This window comes from Equus caballus, chromosome 4, assembly GCF_041296265.1.
Source record: "Equus caballus isolate H_3958 breed thoroughbred chromosome 4, TB-T2T, whole genome shotgun sequence".
NCBI lineage: Eukaryota > Metazoa > Chordata > Mammalia > Perissodactyla > Equidae > Equus > Equus caballus.
The window spans coordinates 10,433,901-10,450,002 of NC_091687.1; the positions used below are offsets into that span (position 1 = coordinate 10,433,901).

At 38.0% G+C, this 16,102-nt stretch overlaps 1 protein-coding gene across 9 annotated transcripts in view; it reads left to right on the forward strand.

Moving 5' to 3' along the window:
* POU6F2 (POU class 6 homeobox 2) overlaps positions 1-16,102 on the forward strand; it is a 459,268-nt gene that overhangs the window by 95,657 nt on the left and 347,509 nt on the right. The window lies entirely within an intron of this gene.

Below are 16,102 nucleotides of genomic sequence, written 5' to 3' on the forward strand. Positions count from 1 at the left end.
CTGTCTAGGTATTTCATTTCAGTCCTACCATGTTGTCCGGAAGAGCAATCCACAGCCCCCCTCTTTTTTTCCTGTTGTTCATTCAATTTTCTTGTAAGTACTAAAGAGGAGCTTCGCCTCTTGGAGGGGCCGAGCCAGCAAGGCCGATTCTAGCTGGCTAGGGGGATGTCCTCCAAACTTTTCCCAACAGGGAACTTCCTCACTGCCCATTTTGACTTGTCAGATATTGCCAGAGTGCCCGGGCTGGAAATTATTTGAGAAAAGAAGATGGTAATGATAATCAGGAAATCAGTTCCATTGTGAGAATTGGTTAACATTTATTGAATAAATATCGACTCGGTTCCGGGTTACTTCGCAGCCTTTTGTTAAGGGGAAGGAGAGTAAAGAGTTATTATCTGTAGTCAACAGACAGGAGAGAGGAACTGGAAAATATCAATACCAGTCATTCTATGCCAGGTAAACAAAGGTGGCTACGGGAATTGCTCCAAGAAATAACATTTTGTAATCACAATTAGGAGGAATATCTCTTCTTTTAAAAGGGTGATGAGGATGGAAAATTGGTCCTTTGCATCCCTCCCCGCCTCCTCCCTTTGATAGATGTTTATAGCCTCATTCTAAATGTGAAGGCAGCCCAGGACCTTTTAGGAATCATTGTTTCATAAACCAAACCGGAACAAGCAGAGTGCCACTCCAGCACAGACATCTGTCATTCAAACAGATGACACTCTGTAAGCCAACTCAAACAACTGTGGTCTCTAATCAGGAAAGGGAGCGGGTTGTAGAGGCGCGTGACTGAGTGATGGAGGCGATAGATGTCTCTGCTGGAGGAGCACTTGACGGGACAGAGTGACATTAGGTTTTCAGAACAATTGCTCCTGAAACACTTGCTTTTAATTATTTTCAAGTGTTTATGTACTTATAACATGAAATGTATATATATATGTATATATATGGAATACATTCTAATCTGTATATGTATATATATATAGATACACTAACCATACACATATACTTGGAATCAGGCAGAGAAATGCTTGGTCTCAGGTTGAAAACAGTCATGTGCCTGAATTTCAGAGAAAAACAACATTATTGCATCAACTGCTTTCTGAAGAAAGTCATTAATTCAGTGAAAAAAATAAGCTTTATTATTTTTTTTTAACCTATAGAAAGAAAATAGTTTTGATGGTTTGGTTACCCCAGGCCAGCTGCAACAGAGGAGCTCTTCTCTGATTTTAAATGATCACTCCATCAAACTCTAGAGGGGTGTCGCAGAGAAAGTTTCTGTCTCAAATTTTCTATTGGTAAAATACTATTTTACACTTAAGTGCATAATGGGTTGCACTTTCAAGAAATTCTATCATATTACCCTTTCTTTGAAAAGTAGCAATTCCACCTCTGACAGAAATTTTCCATACCTAAGCATTCAGGTTTTAACATTTTCACTCTGAAGAAATATTTTGTTGTAGTCTAAGTTTTTATCTGTGTAGGAAGAGTTATGTCCTAAAACACTCAGTTCATTTAAGGGGTTAGTGAGAGAAGTCAGATAAAATTAGAAATTATAGGAAGGCAAAAAGCCACATTCCAGCCTCTCTGATATTAAGTATACTAATACTAAAAATACTTTTAAAAAGTAATCAATTGTGAATTCAGCGTAACTGCAGATAATGGATTACTTGTTCCTAAACTTTGCATGCATCTTTAAAAAGTAAATTAATTTTGTAGACTTCGACTTGTAACCCCAACATTTTTTTTCAAGTAAACCAATGAGGAGGCAATTCATTTGGCTTTTCAACATTTGCTTGCATTTTCCAACACTGAAAATTATTATAGATTTGGTATGTCATCTCTTACAGATTTGCATGTGTGGAGAAACAAGCTTCAAAAAATCTAAGAGGGTCAAAGAAATTTGAATTAAAAGTTCATTGAAAAAATATCTTAATGGAATCTTTATGGGGTAAACTAAGGAATTATAGTTTAGTTTAGAAATCATAGTAGGTTTAAGAAGGTCCTCGTCTTCACTTTGGAATTCTCAACTTCTGAGTTTGTGAGAGAGAATCAAGCACAATCTACACCCTATATCTAAAAGTCCTCATGTTTTCACTTAATTTTGTGTTGTCTCTGGATTGCTTTTCAAACACAATCTGAATATTTCCCAGTTTCCAATTAGGTAAAGAAGAAATCAGTAGATGAATAGTTTTGAAAGCTTGAGAATAAAAATTTGACATAGTATGAGATGGAGAAAATAGATTCACATGGGAAGGAGAGCATCCCCATGGTATCTCAGGCTTCCTTAGCTGTGGGGTCGGTTATGCTCTCACTCTGTAACAGTCCTGAGACTTACTTTAGGAATTCTAGTTCCTGTAACTGACTAAAACTTTCAAGAATAATTTTCTTTCAGAATTTTTAGCAACTTTGGCAACACTTAATGGATGATAATTGAATGGGCCATTATTTTATTTGACGTGACTATGTTGAAGTTTTTTGTTGCTATATCTAGTTATGATTATACTCTTTACTTGATAATGAAGAATGACATTTTTCCTGAATAACTGGGAACATCTGGGTTTATCTCTAAACAATGATTTTCTAATATCAAACTATCATTCTTATAGCATATACATCGTGTTATTGAAAATGGTGCTTCTATAATGAAAGGAGGAGATTAAGACACGTCATGTGCATCTTGATGTGTTTACTTTCGTGGGGGGATATTAACTGACAGCAGGAGACAAGAGGAGCTCCGTTTTTTATTGTACCTGAAATTTCAGTCGAAATGGATTTCTTTGGAGCTGATGCTCTCTTCTGTGTCTTGTTCAAATTAGCAGTCCAGAGGACAAGTCTGTTTCTCTCACAGTATGGCACCATCAGCCCAAAACTACAGGAGAAAGGCTAATCCTGATGCCCTCTATGGATAAACAAAGGAAATTCCAGGACCCCTTGGGCCTTTTATGCCTTTCCTTAAATTGCACCTCTGCACTTAGCAGCATCCGAAGGGCGGCACACTGTGCAGAATGGTTCAGAGCTCTGAGCAGCTCAGAACACCAGAAGCAGAAACCAGAAGCCTTATGCCAGCCTAAGTAGAAAGTTCAGAAAAGGGCCCTTGTGTTTTATAAAGTAATTACATCGTAAGTAGCGTTTTGCGTAACTTGAACAGCCATGGAAACTAAAGAACACTTAGCAGAGGTGAATCCACATTTCATTAAGAAACACGTGGTGAGGTGGTGCTCTGTGATATCATTAAGCGGTGCATTGTTTATTCTTGTAAAGCCCGTGGAATAACTATCCTCTCTTTCGGTTTAAGACTGTATCATGCTAAGCTCTGAGCCGTAGGAAACAGTACGCAGAACAGACTTGCATGTTGGGGGGCATTGTCAGAGAATCTGGCTGGGTGTCTTACTGTGTTTCAGCTGCGTGATCAAATGAGTGATGCCATGCAGAGCCCGTCATTTAGTTTGTGACTAGTGATGTACATATTCGAAGCCATTCTCGAAACCGGCCTTTGGCAAACAATCTCAAAAAGAAGAGGTTGCAGTGTTTCTCTTGTGACATTTATAGCCCTCGTGTCAGTGTGGTGCTTCATTTTTAGTTATGCCCATCAAGAATTCAGTGTTCCGCATTCAGTCAAGTTGGATGCTAAAATTCAAATGGTAGCATCAACAACTTGGTCAGGAAAATGGCCACAGAAAGGATAAAAGTAATATATACCCCTAGAAAAATATCAGTACTAAAGTTTTCCTACGCAGTCTCAGCCAAAGAAGTGAGACCGCATAAAATATGACCTAAATATTTTCTCCTATATATATATTTGAAATTTGTAAGACGATTTATTAACGATTTTCCTCCCGGGAATATTTTTATTGTTTCAAGTTAAACCTCATGATTGCTTTTCTTAAAGTCCCAGCTACCTTGGGTGGCTGGCTTCATCTCTGTGGCTTGCTTCCCAGTTGTCCCACGCTGCACGTGAATCGGGCACACAGCTCTAAAGGCTTGAGCTGAGATGTGAACAAAAAACCATTTATAAACATTGCCCCTCAAATAAAAATTGGTGGTTTGTTTTCTCTTATGATATTGTGTTTTTTCTAGGTTAAAAGAAATTGCATGCAATGGTACTTGTAAGAGCGGGTATTTTCAATGTCACTTATCTGTGAACTATTGGAAAAGGGTTGAAAGTTGGGTCACTTATTCTTCCTTGCTAGAAAATGTATCTCTATAGGGTTTTTCCTTTCTGTTATCTTCCTCATAGAAACATGCATTATAAGATTTTTTTTTTCTAAATTGCCATCCAGTTTGACTTGATTAGAATTTATGGCAGTGGAGTCATTTTCAATGACAAAAGGATAAAGGACTAAATTGTCTGTCACCCCTTGAGACAGTGGTCTCTGCAGGTCAGCATGGGGGTCATCCGTAGGGCATTATGGGGCCTGCACTTGGCGGTGACGCTGCCTTCTGCTTGTGCAAAAGTGGAAGCCTTAAGATGGCATTACTGTCTTTATTACTTTATTTAAACGTCTCTCTCAAGGTTTCAGTGCCTTGGGTATTTATAATATTCTGATAAAATATGCTGGGGTTGGTAATCAGCACATAGTGCTTAAGCCCAAAGGGAATTTAGCTGGGAGGTAATGAGGAAAATTCCTTAGAGAAATATATTTATTTAAAATATGCATCCTGCTTCTGTATTTTTAAAAGTTTTGATATTATATCAGTTGAAAATTCATACTATCTTTCCCTAAAGAAAGTGTGTTTTGCTAAGGAAATGTTAAAACAGCACATCTTAAAATCAACTAAATAATTTGAGTAAGAGATTCAGTGCAAAAACAGTTATTTAAAAGAAACCAGTATTTGTGCAAGGAAATGGGATTCATGATAAGGTATTTGTCAGAAATCAATTGTGGTTTCAGAGTCAAGCAAGCCCTGGTCGTGCTGTTCTCTGACGACTGAGGGGGAAATGCACATTGAGATAGATTTCTTAACATTTAAGAAAAGCGAATGCACCGAGGTCTTTCTTTAAAAAATCCAGTGAGAGGCTGTGTGTATTTAGACAAATTTAGTTTAGTGTTTTACCCCCCAGAAAACCATTGTAATACTACACGGATAAATAAATCCGCTTTAAGTAGCATTAATTTGTGAGCTTGGACATAAAGATAAATCCATGTAAGATGGCACTGGTGTTCAAACTTTTCACCATGTTTGTTTGTTGAGCTGTGCTCGTTTCTAAGTGCACTTGAAGGGAGGACGATGCACAAGAGGTGACACAGATTCAGTGGGGACTGTCTTAGTGCCTTCCTTTTCTGTCTCTTTGCCATGCCTGGGGTACTCAGGTCAGACCTCTGTTTAAAGAAGATAGTTCAGTATTGCAATGTCTGAGGATGCTACTACGTGGTTACGCATTAGCAAATCAAAATGCTGACATGGCTTGACATTTTTTCTTTTATTTTGATTGCTACAATTCTTATATTTTGCTGTCATTGTTAAGTTGTCCTATAAACAACTGGCAAAAAGATAAAGTATTAGAAATTCCGTTATTCTGCACCATCACCCCTTTAAGTGAGCCTGTTTTAGTCTTTTTAATGTCTTGGGTGTTTCTGGTTTAAAGGTTCCATGGCATGATAGGGTTTTCGTCCAGACCAGTTTATGTCGTAATTAATAAATAGACGTGCATTCCAGACTCATGCTTCCAAGCCCAGCCCTTGAGTAGATCGCTTTCTCTCTCAATTAGCCAGTTTAATTATAGCATGAGCAGCATTCTTTTCAAGAATTGCCCAAATAAAATTTTCTCCCACTTCAAAAACGAGACTTCAGTGACTGTTTCAAGTGGACCTGGCTTGTTATTAGACAGTAAGCAGGTAATTTGTGAGAGAACGCGTACTTTCTTTGATTGGCGACCTTGCTGGTTTATGTTGGGATATTAATAATACATCAGACATTCCCACATTAAAAAGAGAGTAGACGTGAAGAGGAATGGTGGAGGGTGCGGTCCCACTATCAGGCTGCCCCTGATTGTTCTGGCCTTCCCTGGGCAGGGGACCATGGGAGGAGCAGTCACATTTGCCCAAATATGCACCTGGTTCCAGTTAACATGTTTCTTGATTTTCTTATCCTAAAGAAAAAGAAACGAAGTGTTTCTACCAAACTGGCACCCTGTCAGGGGGCAATCTGTGTAAAGTTTCCTGCTGTCAGGTTAATAAATTTTTAAAAAATATCCAAAGGCAGAGGTAGCTAGAGAAAGCTCATAGTAACAGTTGCCATTCTCCAGCGGATGAGTTTCTCTTTAATATCCAACGTGGCTCTGGAATTTTCTTGTTTGTTGTCTTCCTAGATTCTATACTTCGCTGGTATTTATGTTCTGGTTTTCCTTTTATGAATGCCATTTCAGTCTTATTCTTTTTAAATGCTCATCGTTTTAAATTTCAAATGTCTTTTCTTTCAGAGGGAAATAAGTGAGCATAATTTGTTTCAATCTGGTGTTTTCTAGTTGAGCATTTCCCTTCTGCCATGAGCCCGAATGAGGTTCTAAATCTGTCAACATTGGACTTTTCTTTGGGAATACCTTCAAGTAATATTTATAGGAAACTCCATTCATAAAGGAGTGTTTGGCAATATGGGGGCTTCTGATGACGTCTGTTCATTAGACATGTTGATCTGACTCAGTGTTTTAAATGTAAGTCCCTACCTTGTGAATCTCAAAGTCAGATTTCATAAAAATATGATACAAGTGTGGACTACTTTGGTGATATATCTGACTCTATGTTATGACGCTATTGTGAGCTATCGAAATGGAGTAAGCCTTTTTCGTGTGAACACAGGCGTCAGAAAGAGTAACACTGAGTCTCTTAGTTCAAGAAAGTTTGTCCTTCTCAGAGAACTGGAAATTAGCTTTGTTTCCTAAGTATTCAAAGATCGTTTTTAAAAATCGCCTGATCAAGTTGCATAGCTCCTGACATCTCTTTTTAATAGTTAGCTGCTCCTTTTAAAAAAAATCTTAGTACATTAGTTGGATGTCTATATTTTGTTTGAGAATTTGCAGGAAAATTCATGCTCAAACTTCTCTTATAGTCTTTCTTTTGAAAGTGCTTTAAGAGCCTCCATGTGGCAAGAATATATTGTTTTTTATTTTAATTAAAAAATTAGCTACCTGGAATAACATAACCAATACAGTCTAAATCACTTTTAGTAGAGAATTACAATGCAGTCAAAACTACTTGAAAATATGAGGAAGAAATGATCAGATTACAATTAGAGAAACTAAGTAATATCATTACACGTAAACTAATTGCTTAAGAGATTTGCTATACTGAAAACCATTTGAAAATAGAATTCCACGTGAAATCTGTATTCATTAAGATGGTTAAAAATGTTCTTAGTAAATAACTAAAGTAACACTTGTTAATTTAGCCTGAGAAAGAGGTAGAATTTTAAGGTATTTTTTAGGACCCTTAAAATGTACCAATGACAGCCAACGTGAATTGATTTAACAATTTAATTCGTGTTTGTCCTGCCATATATTGTTTTTGACTTTAGTGGTTTTCTTGGTGTTTCATTTCTTTTCGTAAAATAATCAGTGTTTTTCAAATTGATACATTTCCAAATATGTGTTACCTTAATTTCATCCTACTAATGAGGAAAAAACCCCAATTGTGATAGAAGTTGTGAAAGCCAAGAAATCCATATTTAAAGGTTAATATTAACACAGTGTTTTAAAATAACAATGCACGTTTTCCGTTTTCTTATCATTTCCATAGCTTATTTTGGTTTCCCTGTATTTTCTTTCTTAGGCACTGTGAACGCACAGTGAATAAATGTCACGTTCCCCGTGTAAACATTTGTGTGTCTATGCTGTGTTCTCCATATTTTCTCCTATGTCCACATGATACTTCAAATTGTCTTACTAAATTTATAGTATGTATGTATTTTGTCTATCATAAAATTAATAAGGGCTAATTTATAATAAGCAGCTTTTTCTTTAGTTCATGCTATCCATACATCACTTAAACGTATTTCTCCTATAGTTATGCATATTTCAAAAATAGTTTCCAGATAAACTTACCACAATTAATAGTTTACCAATAAAGAACAATTAATCATATTGTAGTATTGCTTCAGGCAGAGCTGGGCTATAATCCAAGTTCCAGAGTCTTCTCTGAAGCTGCTATTCACTGAGCAGAGGAGACAACAGGATTTCTCAGAATTTGTGCAGTTTAATTCAGCAAAGAGATCTGGGCGTTTCTGCACGGTTTGATTTATAGGGAATATAGATATATTAAAGATACAAAACTTGCCCAAGCTAGGGAAGACTCTTGGAATCTAAATATTGGGAACCAAAATATTTGTCTATTTGTGGGCTGTACAGATATTACAATATAAACATTTATCCTTGTCTGTTTTATTAAGTAAAAGGCATTGTTTAATAGTTAGCGAGCACAATTTTTGTTACACATTCCTGTAAGATTCCATGTGCCTCAGTACCATTTACATGTTCACATATCAAGATAGAATGGGTGGTTGGCGCAGAATAAAGAAATCAGATTTTAAACCTTCGCTATTAAAATAGTGTGGTATAATTAATCTCCCTTTGCAGTTCTCGATGACCACATACGTGGTGATTTGTCTTTTCATATCAATATGGCAAGATTTATTTTTCTAAATTAATGCTTTGGGGTTACTTATTGCATGAGAGAGTCAGCACTGTCTAAGTAGAAGAGAGGCCCAGGGATTAATTTGATTTAAAAATGCAAACATTTGAAGCTGTTTAAAAAGCATGAAAAATTATACTGCAGAGTGAATTTTTGCCAAAATCAACCGAGGGTAGAAGAGAATAAAAAGCCAAATAGAAAAACACAGTCTCCTGTATTTAAAATGTATAGATGTGGAAGTGGTATGTGAGGTGAAATGCTCTTTTCCAAACCTGCATTTTTACTTTAATATATCTGATTTTATTTAGCAAAACATTGCCAAATAGAAATATGTCAAAAAGGAATCATACAATTTGCAAAAAGAGAAGCGTGAGAGAAATATTGAATAAAGCTAATGTTTTAATGGATCCGTTTAATTACATCCGTATCCTGCACTGTAATCTATGCATGGGTAAGTGGTCAGAACGGGGATCATCTTGATTGTGTGGGAAAACTTTGACACATTTTTGGGAAGAAACATACATTGTTGTTTTAGGTGTTGGTTGGCTCATCTTATTCTGATTCCTAAGATTAAGGCAGGTTTTATTCTTAAGAGTTCCCTAAGAAATTGCTCAGATTTTCAGATGTCCTGGTCTGTTTCTTTGCTTTAGTCTGGAATCTTTACTCCTCCTATTATATTCCATAGTCATAGTAATTTCGCAACAGTCCAGTTGGAATCTGCAGACAATCAGAAAAGTGTTACAAATTAAGCATCGTGCTTTGAGAGGGGCTAATGTCTACAGCTGCCTGCTTAGGGGGAAAAAAAAAAGGGCCGGTCACGTGGAGATTGCTGATGGCGTTGGGATGGTTGGACTAACCTAGACCATCTTGTCATCTGTAGAGTATCAATATGTTTTTATAATGATACAATAACCTGAACCCTGTAACAGTTTATGGTCCTTTTGAGAATTCTTATGGATTCTTAGAGTGGCGGAGGTCTGGGGAAAGATCTTGAAAGCTTTCACAAAATCTGGCTGGGTGACAGAAAACCAGCATGGCCGTGATTTAGCTGCTAAGGAATCCTATTGACCGGAAACGTCATTAAACTTTTAAGTTAAAAAAACCCCACAAAACAAATGGTAGATATGAAGCATGAGGGGTACCCAAAAGGACGGCAGGGATTAAAAAGTGCTGAAGGGTCTGAGACAAGGGGCAAAATTCAGCAAGCCCAACGCTGATCTTTGTATCCTACTTCCAAGACGGATTGTTTTATACTCTTCTGAATACTGCCATGTGCATTGGAAATCTGCATTAGTGTGTTTCCTTCATGGAGTCTGTCAGACTGGGTTGTTGCTTTTTCATTTTCCTTGGCTATTTTCAGTCAATGATAAATGGAGAGCTTGAATTTTGAATCCGGCACCAGTGAGATATAAAACCAGAAACAGCAGGAAATAAGCATGACGAGTAACTTTACATCTGTCTATGCGCGAAGATCTCAGTCCTCTTAACATTTGTAATACCGCTAATTTCTACGGGGCTTTTTAAAACGCGCTTCCACATGAGCTCTCAAAACCCATAAAAGTGTGGCATGTAAAGTAAATTGTTTGTCACTTGCCGTCGACCTGCCATATTTATTGTCAGGAGAAATGGACATTAGTTGGAAAAGCAGTTGTAAAAGGCCAAACAATTTTTAAAGATGGCAAAGATGTGTGAGGGTTTTCCTTTTTCTAACAATGAGCCACCCCTTCAGACATCAAAAGACAAGATAATAAGACACTTCAAGCACAATTCAAGATTATATTCAACATCTAAAGGCTCGTCTCTTGTCAGTTTGCATTTACTCTCTCAGGGATGTGATGCTTCTATCATCTTTCTGTCAAGAGGAGTCTGGCAGAAGAGGCGAGGGCTCTTATTTCACACACTTAGGGTTTTTATCAGATCGCCCACACTCATTCTGATTCAGCCAAAATGGGTGGATAATTTGAAGAAGGTCATGCACAAGCACAAAAATCTCATATTGATTTCTGTGATTAGAAAGCATTAAAATTGCACGTTTATGTTAGTTGCTGAGATGTTTTGTCAGTTTATTTGGTAAGACACTTTTGCAGCTGAGAAGAAAAGATGGCTTAAAATCTAAAAATAGATGGCTGAAGCCGAAATTGTTTCTTTTAATGTGACCAGATTTGAACATTTAACAAAGGACCATAAAAATAATTTAAGGCTTTTAGTTTAACAATATTTGAGATTAGTTTATATAATGAAATACTCCTTGAGATATAAAAGCAAAATAGCACACTTGTGCTTATCAGAGGAAAGAAATACGTATCTGAAATTATTTTTAAAAAACTTTTAAAATTGATTTCATATGTTTAATATATAGATAAAAGATGATGACATTTTCAATAGAAATGTAATTATGAAGCTATTTTACAATGGCTATCAAATTTTTAACATTTTGTAATCTTTGCAATGACAATATCATTATATTTGTCATTTTATGCCATTCTTAGTATATATGCCCTTTTCCAGAGAGGGTACTAAAGAATAAATAAAGGAGTTTTAAATTCTTATTATTATTCTCTGTCGAAATTTATCACGTTGCTTTCTTTACTCTTTGACAGTGACAAAGCCATACAAAGAAACATTCTATTTTATTTTTCGGTGAGGGGGACATATCTATGGAAGTTAGAAGAACCAGCATTTTCTCTCAAAATAAAACAATTGATGAAAATAAAACCATGTTATCCTGGGATCATTTCTATATTGAATCTTTGAAATTACTTTTCCTGGGAATTTTCGTCAACTCTGTGTGTCTCCATTTCTCGTATTTCTCTTCTTTGCTGTGATGCGTTTCAAAACTGACTTTCTTAGTTTGGTGCCACTTTCTCATATCAAAAGAAAGGTGTACATATATAGAATGTAGTTACAGCGTTGGTGTCATAGACGTGAAACCCATAATTTGGGTGAAACCATATTATGTAGGTCTTTCCTGTACCGTACGGTTTATGCATTCAACATTCAACTCAGTTTGTTGAGTGAATTCACCCACCCAACAAATATTTGTGAGTACCTTCTCTGTGGCAGGAGCTATGCTGTGTTCTGGGGACTCAGTGGAGAAAACACCAGGCACAAATAATCACCTAGTTTAGCTTGTCTGTTACACTGCATGCTGAGGATGCAAAAATGAATAAGACACGATCACCCCACCCTCAAAAGCCTACAACCAACCTTATATATTGACATCCTGTTTACTTCATAACGTCCTGTGACTCTTCAGGAAATCTGTATCTTCAATGTCATGCATTTCAGAAGTTGCTCATTTGGTCAGAAGGCTAAACGTGTGAGAAAAACTATTATGCCAAAAAGGGAGGAAGAAGAAAGGATTATTCGGTGATTCAGGACAAATTATGTTCGTACTGTTTTTTTTCCTCAGAGTTTGGTGCTTATGCTGTAAAACACAAATGTGATTCTTTAGCAACTGGCTGTTAGTCATGTCCAGGGGGAGACGGAACTAGATTGATCTTTTCCTCCCTGTGTCTCCTGCCGCCATTCCCTTCCAGGATCCTTGCTTCTTTATCATAAAATGTAATATAATGGGTCAAGGCTCTGGAGTCAGACTGTTTGGATTTGAGCCTGGCTCTGCCACCTGTTAGCCGGCTGGACAAGGTACACAACAGGTTTAAGCTTCAGCTTCCCCATCTCTAAATGGAGGCATTGGTGACAGTCACTTCACAGGGCCGTCTTGAGGTTGAAACGAGGTGACACGTGTGGAGCCTTATCGAATGCCTGGAATGTAACCAGCTCTCAACAAAGACCAGCCGTACCACACTTTATTAAGAGTTGAGAACGAACTTGCCAGTTTTAGAAGGAATTTGATTATTTTTTAGCAACAGGTGTCAGAAAACCAACCACAAAAATTATGAGGCCTTTGGAATTAGCCATGCGCCTCCCTAAGGAAACACCAGCCCCCAGGGCTCTCTTGGCAAAAGAAAAGTTCTAGGGGTCTTTTTCTGCTTCCTGCCTCAGGTACATTAGTTACTGCTTTCTCCCAAAGTCCGTTCAGGAAAGGATTCAGACTTATTTATAAATAGGTAACAAGCAGATTCTAGAGAGGACCATAATTCACTGTCTCCATGTTGGAGAATATGTGGGCAAGTTGGTGGGCAAGATGCAAGGGGACAGTTAGTTACAAATCTTACTCTTCTCCAAATTTAAAATATTGGTGTGCGTGATTTTTTCAAATCATAGAGATTTTAAAAATAATGTTGGCACTGAGAAGTGATATGAAGCCAGACGTCTGTGGGCGACAGCAAATGCTTCTCTAACTTGCGGTTCGGCTGGATACCCTGGTGGCAGCCTGCTTTTGGACAGTATATCTCCAAGATGTGTTAGCTGTCTCTCCAAGGGCGTTTGCCAGCTTTCAGGCCGAGCGCTTCTTTCTCTCTGCCTTGACTACATCGTTGCTAAAATTAGGAACATAGCATTTGCCTCTGATTAGATGCTCGGAGGATGCTTTTGTGACCGTATCAAGGTGAACTACACAAAATTTCAGAGAGAAAGGAACATCCCATTGAAGTCACATGAAGATAGGAGAAAAGTGGTTCAGCAGAGGATCCTAATTCAGGTTCCAATCACTGCTCTTGACCCACTTGGAGGGGTATGACGTCTTATGCCTCCGTTTCCTCTTCTGCAACATGAGAGTTCAAATACCATGAGATAGGGTGTTGAAGATCCTGTAGAGGCAGGCAAGGAAGTGTCTGCACATGGGGATGTTTAATAAATGTGACTTCCTTTTCCCCACTTCCTGAACCAAGAGCGTATCTTTCTCATGTCTGAGAAGTGACCCTCTAGGGAGTATGGGTCAGACATCAATGATCAGGTGAGGCAGGGCTTTGAGTGATAAGATCTACTCTCCTAATCTAACTTTCTCCATGAAGCCAAAACTCAAGCTGGCTACAGAGAGAACAATCTGTGCTCCAGAAGCGAAGGGAGTCAGCTAGGTTGGGTCTTCTCTGCCCCAGTGGGGAGCTCTTTTCTGACTCCAAAGTGGAACGCTTCCCTCCAGGGGTTAGTTATGTGTTAGGTGTGGCAACATGGCTGCAACCAGAAATCCAGGGTGTCTTCATTCCTTTGGGAATTGTTACAGCCAAGATTTAATTAGGATTTTCTAACCTTCACAAATAAACCTTTCATATTTTTTTTAAAAAAGAAGTAAGCCCAAAATAAGATGACAGTCTTTCAGTGCAACACTTCGAAGAATTGAACACGCTGTGAATATTTATGTAAGTTAAATTGACATTTAAAGCCATATTTAGGGGAAAATGTAACTTTATTAAGGATATTTAGAGATTTTGGTTGAAATTACTAAAATCTACTTCCTTTTATATACCCTGAAGTAGTCAGGATCACTAAGGGAGCATCTTTCTGTTATTGTTACTGTGACAACTCCATACTTTTTTTTTTTTTGAGGAAGATTAGCCTGAAGCTAACATCTGCCGCCAATCCTCCTCTTTTTTGCTGAAGAAGATTGGCCCTGAGCTAACATCTGTGCCTATCTTCCTCTATTTTATATGCGGGACGCCTGCCACAGCATGGTTTGCTAAGCAGTGCATAGATCTGTGCCTGGGACCTGAACTGGCAGACCCCAGGCCACCAAGGTGGAGTATGCAAACTTAACTGCTATGCCACCAGGCTGGGCCCCTCATACATATTTGATTGCATGTTTATTCATGCCCCATGCATGCTTATCAGAAATTATTGGCACTTCTAAAATCAGTTATTTAATGTGTGTCAATAGATGTCGATAAATATATGGTGATATTGAAAAATATGAAATTATGCTTTCAGATTGAATTAATGAATATGTTTGTGGAAGAGTCAAACTCTCCTTGAAACCAGTGGCAATGACCATCCCCTTCATATCATGAGTCTATTTGACAGTTTTTCCTTTTTTTTTTCAGAGGTTACAAACTTTTTCTTTTTTTTTTTAAGATTTTATTTTTTCCTTTTTCTCCCCAAAGCCCCCCAGTACATAGTTGTATATTCTTTGTTGTGGGTCCTTCTAGTTGTGACATGTGGGACGCCGCCTCAGCATGGTTTGATGAGCAGTGCCATGTCCGCGCCCAGGACTTGAACCAACGAAACACTGGGCCGCCTGCAGCGAAGCGCGCGAACTTAACCACTCGGCCACAGGGCCAGCCCCTATTTGACAGTTTTGACTTTCTTCCCTGAGTGTATGGGATGTTTTTCCCCTTAGGTGTCCCAACTTTTATTGTTGTTCCCTCTGTGTTTTTGTCATTGGGAAACCAAACTTGGATCTGTCTCCACTTGGCTGCGCCACTGAGTAGTGTCAGCATAAAAGGGATAATGTTGGGAAAACTAATATCGGATTGGGTTCCATTAAGGGGTTTATATTGTTCAGCGGGAAGAAAACCCACCTCTTCATACTGTGCTGTGGATTGGGCACAGGCTTATTTCCTGAGCCTCTCCCCCAGCTCAGACTTGCCCTTCCCACCCCACTTCCTTCTAGCCATCACCTAGAAGATGCCTTCATCAAGTACAATGCTCTGCAACTGAATCTTCAATTTTTTCATATTTTTAGAAGAGTTGAGTTGTATTTTTAATCAGTCCTAGCTAAAAGTCAGCACTTGGAGAATTGCTTCATCTAGACAAGAATTTTTTTTTTTCTTTTACTGATTTCTCTGCTTTTATGTTTCAGGGTGGTTCAAAAATCTTCCTTCCTCAAAATCCTCAAAACTTTAACAGTGTTAGGCACCCCAGGGAATTTGTAGCTTACTTTCTCCAGTTAAATATTTAAATAGGCTTGCTCACTATTAGGCTTTCTTTAAGGGATTTGCCCCATGAAAATGGCAATGCTTTCCTACTACCCTTTGGAAGGACACCATGGTTCTTGGTCTTCTGATTCTTCAGAGATGCATCTTTTCCTCTCAGACACCAGCCTTTTAGAGTAAAATCTATAGAATCCATAAAGCAGCACATGGTCAGCTAATATCACTTCATTTCAATTGGATGAAAGAAGCCAGGTGCGAATAACCATTTAATATCTCGATACGTTCTCTAAGTTTCTTATAATGTACATATTGAGAGGTTAACTTATTCAAAAAATATTTATTGAGTGTGTGCTGCATGCCCTCCTCCCGTGCTTTTCGTCGTCAAAATATTTTGGCTAAGCTTCTTGATTTCTCCCATTACAATGAATCTTGCCTTCGCTTACTTCTCAATTATTCTCTAGTTTTTTAAGCTCTTTTGCAGCCATTGCCAGTGTTTGCCTAGTATTGTAATGACTTGTGCATTTGTCTGCCTCCCTTGCTGGGTAGCAAGCCCCTCGAGGACAGATAATAGATCTTGCATGTATTAAGTGCCAGATAAATGTTTTTTGAATTGAACTGCTTCTGAATTGGATGTTTCTGGACATCATCCACACTCGGTAAATACTTACTGAATATTAAGGGGAAATAGACTCTACCCACAGA